At 38.6% G+C, this 8,674-nt stretch overlaps 1 pseudogene; it reads right to left on the bottom strand.

The window, feature by feature from the left end:
• Nucleotides 1–1,961: 1,961 nt before the first annotated feature.
• The window catches only part of LOC129034566 (quinone oxidoreductase-like protein 2), a 110,271-nt pseudogene continuing 103,558 nt past the window's right edge, over nucleotides 1,962–8,674 (bottom strand).

Raw genomic sequence — 8,674 nt, 5'->3', positions numbered from 1 at the left:
ACTAGACATTTCCTTTTTTAAAAAAAAAAACTTCTTTATTGTTGTAAGACCTACACAAAATTTATCATTTTTACCATTTTTAAGTGTGCACTGTTAAGCAGTACTAAGTACCTTCCCATTGTTGCACAACCATAACCATCACACACCTCCAAAACTTTCCATCTTCCCAAACGGGAACATTGTACCATTAAACAGTAACTCTCCATTCTCTCCTCCCACCTTGCAACCACCATTCTACATATTGCACATTGAGTATCCTTTATCCAAAATTCTTGAGACCAGAAGTGTTTCAGACTTCAGATTTTTTCAGAATTTGAAATATTCACATTATGCCAATTGAGCATCCCAAATTCAAAAATCCAAAATCTGAAACGCTCCAATGAGCATTTTCTTTGAGCATCATGTCAGCATTCAAAAAGTTTCAGATTTTGGAGCATTTCCCATTTCAGATTTGGGATGTCAACCTGCACTTTCTATTTCTATGAATTTCACTACTCTAGGTACTTCATATAAGTGGAATCATAGAGTATTTGTCCTTTTCTGTCTGGCTTATTTCAGATATAATGTCTTCCAGGTTCATCATATTGTAGCACATGTCAGAATTTCATTCCTTTTTAAGGCTGAATAATATTCCATTATGTGTATACCACATTTTGTTTATCCATTCATCCATCGATAGACATTTGAGTATTTCCAGGGCAACATATTCTTAATTTAAGCCCACATTTTAAGACTTACAGGTAATTTAAATTCAATTCAACTTACTGAGTATTTACTAAGGATAACTCACTATGGGAAGTACTGTGGGAAATACAAGGGTAAATCAGACATGGTGCCTGCTCTCAAAGAAATTATGATACACTGGGAAAAGAGAAGAGAAAGAAGTAGAAGTAACCAGCATTTGCTAATTTCTTGCCATGTGCCAGGTGCTTTACCCAATCACTGCATGTATAGCTCCCAATGACTCTGTAAGCTAGATATTGCAATATCTACTTTATATAGGAAGAAGAATGAAGGCACTGAGACCTTAAGTAACCACCTCCAAAGCTGGGATTTAAACTCATATCTTGGATTCGGAGGCCTGTGTTCATTCCACTACACATGTTGTTCCCTATGATTCAAGGCAGAATGTGATAAATCCTGGGGGAGAAGTTACAGGAAGGTAGAAGAGGAAGAGAAGAGATTGCTCCTTGCCTGAGGGTAAAGGCACATGACAAAGGTAGGTCTTAGAGGTCAGGAAGGCATACGTTTGACAGAGATGGAGGGTGGAAAAAATTGCACAAGCAGAGCAAAATGAGGGAGGCAGGGAGTTCAGTACATACTTAAGACCCAGTGGAATTGTGGACCATAAGGCTGGAAAGTGGTGTGGGGAAAAATCACAGTCATAATGAAATGCTAGCCCAAGGGGTCTGAACTCCACCATCAGGCAATGGTGAGCCAGTGTAGGTTTTCTGAGATGGGCCATAGTCAGAGCTATGCTTCAAGAAGATCACCATGGCAATAATGCACCACAAGAATGGAGGGGGTGAGAGTAGTTTAAAGGTAGGAAAAGCAGTTAGAAGTTCACTGGTGACAGCAGTTGAGGCTTAAGTCATTAGAATGGAAAAGAGGATACGGACGTGAGAGATATCTTACAGGTGGGAATGACAGAACTCGGCAATCAGTGCATTTCATAATGCATCGAGTAGGCTAACCATATATCCCGGTTTGCCTGGGATATGTTTTCCTGATGTAATTACTGATGGCACCCTTTTACTCTCAAAAAGGTTTGGACAATAAACTATATAATCATATTAATTAGGAGCAATTAGTAAACAGAATCAAAGGTGACTCCAAGATTTTAAACCTGGATTAGTAAGGGAAGTGATAACACCTTTGGAAACACAGAAGGGAAATCAGGTTTTGGGGAAAGATGTGGAGTTTTGATCTGGACATGTTAACTTTGCTGCTCGGGCAAGGATTTATTTAAGAGCGAGAAACACCTTGCCCACGGATTTCCCCTGTATCACATGAAGGAAGGCATCATTGACCTCATCCAGCTTGAAAACCATTCCGACATATGGTTGGATGTGCCCTTGCTGGCAGTACTGAAGCACTGAAGATAGGCTCTTGGAGAAGACGGGAAAGTTCATTTCTTTGTATTGACCACAGTACAGGCCCATAGCAGAGATATTCTTCAGGAGCAGAAGGTTGGCTGGTACAGAAGCAATGTTTCCTCCAGCAAATCCTACCACCACAATCCTGCCCTCCCATGCCAGGCAGCTTCCTCACTGCATCCTTCAGGCTGCCCTGACTGTAGTTCACGCTGGACTGCGCACCCTTCTGCATCACCAGCTTGCACTTCTCGTCACTTCCAGCAGCAGCTATATTACCTTGGCCTGAAGAAATTTGTTGCCACATCACTGCAAGGCCTGTGGCTCCAGCTGCTGCCGTCACTAAAACAATTTCTCCAGGCTGGGTACGGGCCCGATGCTCAAGAGCAAAAATCACAGTGTCATAAGGACAGCAGCTTCTTGTAGGGTCACCTTTTCTGGAATCTGCTACAGGTCCTCGTGAGGCCCGATGGGGCGGGAGCCACCTCTTCGATGGCCAGGGACTACTTCAGCTCTGCGTAAATCCAGGCACGGTAGTGCAGGCCGCTGCCCTGTCCAGCTCTCTGCAGACCCACGCCCTAGGGAGGCACTGTCTGCAGAGCACCGCCGCCATGGCCAGGCCGAGCGAGGGGCCCACTGGACATTTCAACTCATTCTCCTCTACTCTCAAAAAAGATGTAAAAAAACTTTTATTTTATATTCCTATCAGTTGTAGCACACAGGATGGTTAAAGGAAAGGATTTCCTGCTCTCCTATCCCCAAATCCCCTCCTTTCACAAATATTTTTGCTCTTCGTGTTTTTGAGGTCATTATCTGAATTAAGATGAAAGAAAAACAAGTGGAGAGAAGGAGTTTAACAGGTAGTGAAAGAAGACAGGTAATTTTAAGAAAAATAAACCTTTTAATTTGCATTTCAGAAGTCCACATGCAAAGCAAGTCCCCAAAACATGAAGAATAAAAAACAGACCCCTTCTACATACATTCCCCTTCTCTTCTCTTTCCCAGCTTCTTCCTCATTTCCTTCCTGAATTTTCCATCCTGAAAGGCTTTTAGATGGGACAGAACAAGGTCGCTGTCCATGCAGAGAAGTTCGGGGTAGGGCATGAGTCCTCAAACTCTATGGTTAATTGAGTGTTCCATCTACCGATCATGCACATAAGAATGTTTGAATTTATCTCGTCGTATGACTGCTTTTTGAGGAAGAAAGGAAGGGGGTGAATATGCTTATAAGTACTTGAGATAGAAGGTGAGATATTGAGGGCCTTGGCTTTGACTGACACTAAAGCTTCAGAGAAGGAAAAGTTGCTCGGTTAAAAAAATATAAAAAGAAGGTAAGTTGTTTTGTTGTTTTTCTTGCTTGCTTGCCTGCTCCTTAAAGGAAGTTACAGAAAGGAGAAAAAGGAAGAGAAGAAGGGAGAGGCCAATAAGGCAAGAAAGGCTGAGATGGGTAGAAGTTCTTCGCAGTGGCAAAGCAAAGGGCAGATATTTTCAAATGGGTAGCGCCTATGTCGAGAATTAAGTCATCTGTTTCACAGTATTGTAAACTTCTCCTCAGACTCCACTGTGCAGCCCTCAATAAATCAATGCTTTCTATGGACGATATGGAGTAAAACTAAAGAGATGTGAATTTCATATCTGGGTCAACATATGATAACATATTATAAAAATTCAGAAGGAGCTAAAAAGCCATTGCAAAGTAAGACTCCTGAATATTAGCATAATTCTAGGTGCAAGGTTTTGTATTTTCACAAGCTATGGTTTTAGCAAGCTTGAGGTCCAGGTATATCTACTAGGACTTGAACTGCAGTTCAACCACTTTATTAGCAATATTACCTCGAGTAAGCTAATTTTTCAGAGACTTCATTTCTTATCTGTAAAATAAACATAATGGCAGTGCCCCCATTGTGTGCCTAGAGCTTAGTAAGCACCTATTAATTTTAGCTATGTAAACTTTAAAGTGCTTGGCAAATGGGTTTGCTAAGAGCTGGGGCTCTTGAAGAGCTACCGCTACAAAGTGAAAAATGCAAACACTTTATTAAAGAAGCATCCTTTGCTATTGTGAGTAGTGCCACAATAAACATACGTGTGCATGTGTCTTTATAGCAGCATGATTATAATTAAAAAAATTTAAAAAAGAAGCATCCTTTAAACCAGCTTTTAATTTCCTTGAAAATCAAGTCTCTCTTGTGTTGTAAAGCAGTCCCACTATGACCTTCAGTACCCCATGGAAGGGACTGCGATGTTCCAAGAATTATTTTCTCTCAGTCCCTGCTGTATAGTTGCTTGAGTACTTACAGAAATTATAAGAGGGGTCATAAAGAGAAGAGTGAATTTGTCCCTCTCCAAAAATTTGCTGATTGATATGTATATATACATATATATATATATATATAGTCTGATTTTACAGGTTGGCTGCTCAGAGAGAAAACTGTAGAGCAACAAAGAAATAACTGGAACTGAGTGCTAAAGACAATCAATCCCAATAGAATGCTGAGGTGATGGATCAGACCAATGAATCATCAATGCACAGAGCTGCCACCTCTGACCAGGCCTATGGAATGGCTTGTGCTCCCCTAACCTGGTGCTGAGGTGGCGAAACAGGACCAGGGCCAAAGGTCTACCTCTTCTTGATCCTTTACTGTGCCCTTGATTAAGCCAGCACAGGATCTGATTTTCCCCGAGCAGGCAACTTCCTAACCACACAACCAGGCTCCCTCTAATGGAAGTGGATGTCTGGTGCTGCTAGATCTCTATGTGTTGCCCTAAAGTATAAGAAGAACAGAGGTACACACTGTTGGTACTGCTTCTGTATATTTCAGTTTCTGTTAATAAACCCAATTCCAAAGAACTTGGGATGTATGTGCAGCCTGGCTATTCATCTTTGCTTTCTTATTAGGGCTCAAGGGAGTCCTCTACTTTTTGGACAATTGTTTTCTGTAATATTAGCTCTACAGTTAATTGAACATTCCATCTGCTAATCATAAAAAAAGGCAAACACAACACAGTGAGAGAGAAGGCATGAAGTTCGTGGCTGACAGTTTACTGGACAGTTCTGCACAGGAGAGTATCCGATGGGATTAAATTTAGGAGCAAAAGTAAGTGCCACTTTCTAGTTACTAGCCTTGAGCTTTTTCTGGCACTGAACCATTTCCACCTCCTGTATATCTTCTCTCAATTGTCTTGTCCAAAGACATGATTATTACTTTAATTAGCTCCTTTCTTGGATATTTCTTATTAAGATAATCTATTTTAGCAGTATATAGCTAATGATTCCTTCTTGTAATTTTGCTAAGAGAAATAACTAGTAATTTTTACAAGCTTGTTTATAAATGTTAGCAACAACAACCAAAAAACATAAAACATAAAGTCAATAGCTAGATCTACACAGTATTTGGAAGGGATCTAGATTATGCCCAATATGACTCCATTTGTAAAGATTATAAAAATTTCCCACTTATAAGAAAGTAAAAATTGCAAGCAGATTGCACATCTTTAAGGACATAAAGAATAATCATAAGAGGGATCTACAAGCCAAGAAATAGAGGGTTGGCTGAGAGCTGAGGATAGATATGTAAAGTAAAAGGAGCTGGGGAAAGGCAGAAAGAATGGGCTATTTGAGCTAAATTCATAAATTTATATTTTTGCTTTACCAAGAAGATAGCTTCTCTTGTCCATTGAAGAACAAGAATGACAAAAATATATGAGATTGGAAGTATACTCTTTTAATATGGAAGAGTATAAGTTGAACTCTTACCAAACACCATGCACAAAAATTAACCCCAAATGGATTAAACACCTAAATGCAAGACTTAAAACAAGAAAACTCTTAGGAAAAAAACATAGGGCAAAAGCTTCACAACACTGGATTTCGCAAATATTTCTTAGATATAACAAAAAAGACACAGGCAACAAAAGAAACAAAACTAGATAAATTAAACTTCATTCAAAATGTTTTAAATTTGTGCATCAAAATTTATTATCAAAAGAGTGGAAAGATAACCCACAGAATGAGAGAAAATACTTGCAAATCATACCCGACGAAGGGTTGGTCTCCAGAGTATATAAAGGACTCCTAAAACTCAACATAAAAACAATTTACAAATAGGCAAAGGAGTTAAATAGGCATTTATTCAAAGAAGATACATGAATAGCCAATAAGTACTTGAAAAGGTGTTCAACATTACTAATCCTTTAGGAAATGCAAATCAAAACCACAATGAGGTAATCGCCTCATACCCGTTAGCATAATTACTATCAAAAAGATAGAAAATAACAAGTGTTGGTGAGGATGTGCAGAAATTGGAATCATTGTGTGTAAAATGGTACAGCCATGGAAAAACAGTATGGAAAACAATATGGTGGTCCCTCAAAAAATTAAAAACAGAATTACCATATGATACAGCAATTCCACTTCTATGTATATAACCTAAAGAATTAAAAGCAGAGTCTTGACCATGTTCATAGCAGTATTCACAATACCTAAAATGTAAAAGCAACTCCAAAGTGTCCATTAACAGATGATGGATAAGCAAAATATGATATATAGATAGACACACACACACACACACACAATGGAATATTATTCTGCTTTTAAAAGGAAGGAGATTCTTCAATATGCTACAACATGGATGAAACTTGAGGATATTATGCTAAGTTAAGTAAGCCAATCACAAAAAGACAAGCTGTATGTCTCTACTTATATTAGGTACTTAGAATAGGCAAAATCAGAGAAACAAAAAGTAAAATGGTGGTTGCCAGGGGCTTCAGGGGAGGTGAAACAGGAACTTTTTGTTTAATGGGCATAGGGTTTCAGTTTGACAAGATAAAAAGAATTATGGAGATGGATGATGGTGATGGTTGCAAAACATTATGAATGTATTTAATACCACTAAACTGTACAGCTAAAAGTAGCTAGGATGGTAAATTTCATGTCATGTGTATTTTACCATAATTTAAAAATTGAAATAAACTATTAAGAACTTGCCATTTATGCAATGTGTTCAAAGGTAGTGTGAATGACAAAAATATGTGCTAAAGACAATTTGTTTTCAATGACTTACATGAGTTTATCTTCCACACATCTCATAAATGTCAAGATTTCCCAAAGGTCTTGTTTCCTATTGGCACCAACAGCTTCAGTTTCCATATATAGAGTGTTGTACTAATTTACATTCCTACCAACAGTGTATGACTTAACAGATATACACAGCACATTTCATCCAACAACCATAGAATACACATTTTTTTTTTTTGAGACAGAGTCTTGCTCTGTCACCCAGGCTGGAGTGCAGTGATGCGATCTCAGCTCATGGCAGTCTGGCTCCCAGGTTCAAGTGATTTTCCTGCTTCGGACTACTGAGTAGTACACACGCCTAGTTAATTTTTGTATTTTTAGTAGAGATGGAGTTTCACCATGTTGGCCAGGATGGTCTCGATCTCCTGACCTCATGATCTACCTGCCTTGGCCTCCCAAAGTGCTGGGATTACAGGCATGAGCCACCATTAGCAAAATTAACCAAGAAGAGAGAAATTCCAAATAACCTCATTAAGAAATGAAACGGAAGATACTACAACTGACATCACTGAAATAAAAAAGATCATTCAAGGCTACTATGAAAATCTTTGTGCACATAAACTAGAAATCCTAAAAGAGATGGATAAATTCCTGGAAAAATACAATTGCCCTAGCTTAAATCAGGAAGAATTAGATACCCTGAACAGACCAATAACAAGCAGTGTGATTGAAATGGTCATAAAATTACCAACAAAAAAGAAGTCCAGGACCAGATGAATTCACAGCAGAATTCTACCAGGTATTCAAAGAAGAATTGGTACCAATCCTTTTGACACTATTCCATAAGATAAAGAGGGAACCCTCTTAATTCATTCTATGAAGCCAGCATCACCCTAATACCAAAACCAGGAAAGGACATTACCAAAAAAGAAAACTACGGACCGACATCCCTAATGAACACAGACGCTAAAATTCTTAACAAAATACTAGCTAACTGAATCCAACAACATATCAAAAAGATAATCCACCAAGATCAAGCGAGTTTCATACCAGGGATGCAGGGATGGTTTATCATATGCAAGTCAATAAATGTGATACACCATATAAACAGAATTAAAAACAAAAATCACATGATCATCTCAACAGATGCAGAAAAAGCATTTGACAAAATCTAGTGTCACTTTATATTTAAAACTCTCAGCAAAATTAGCATACAAGGGATATACTTCAATGTATTAAAAGTCAACTATGATAAACCCACAGCCAACATAATACTGAAAGGGGAAAAGTTGAAAGCATTCCCTCTGAGAACTAAAACAAGACAAGGATGCCTACTCTCACCACTCCTCTTCAACATAGTACTGGAAATCCTAGCCAGAGTAATCAGACAAGAGAAAGAAAAAAAGGGCATCCAAATTGGTAAAGAGGAAGTCAATACTATTTTGAATAGGAGTGGTGAGAGAGGACATCCTTGTCTTGTGCAGTTTTGAAAGGGAACACTTCCAGGTTTTGCCCATTCAGTATGATATTGGCTGTGGGTTCGTCATAAATAGTGCTTATTATTTTG

The sequence above is a fragment of the Pongo pygmaeus genome, chromosome 3 (assembly GCF_028885625.2).
Source record: "Pongo pygmaeus isolate AG05252 chromosome 3, NHGRI_mPonPyg2-v2.0_pri, whole genome shotgun sequence".
NCBI classification, from domain to species: domain Eukaryota; kingdom Metazoa; phylum Chordata; class Mammalia; order Primates; family Hominidae; genus Pongo; species Pongo pygmaeus.
Note: the sequence above shows the minus strand (reverse complement) of the source record. Positions and strands in the feature narration are given on the sequence as shown.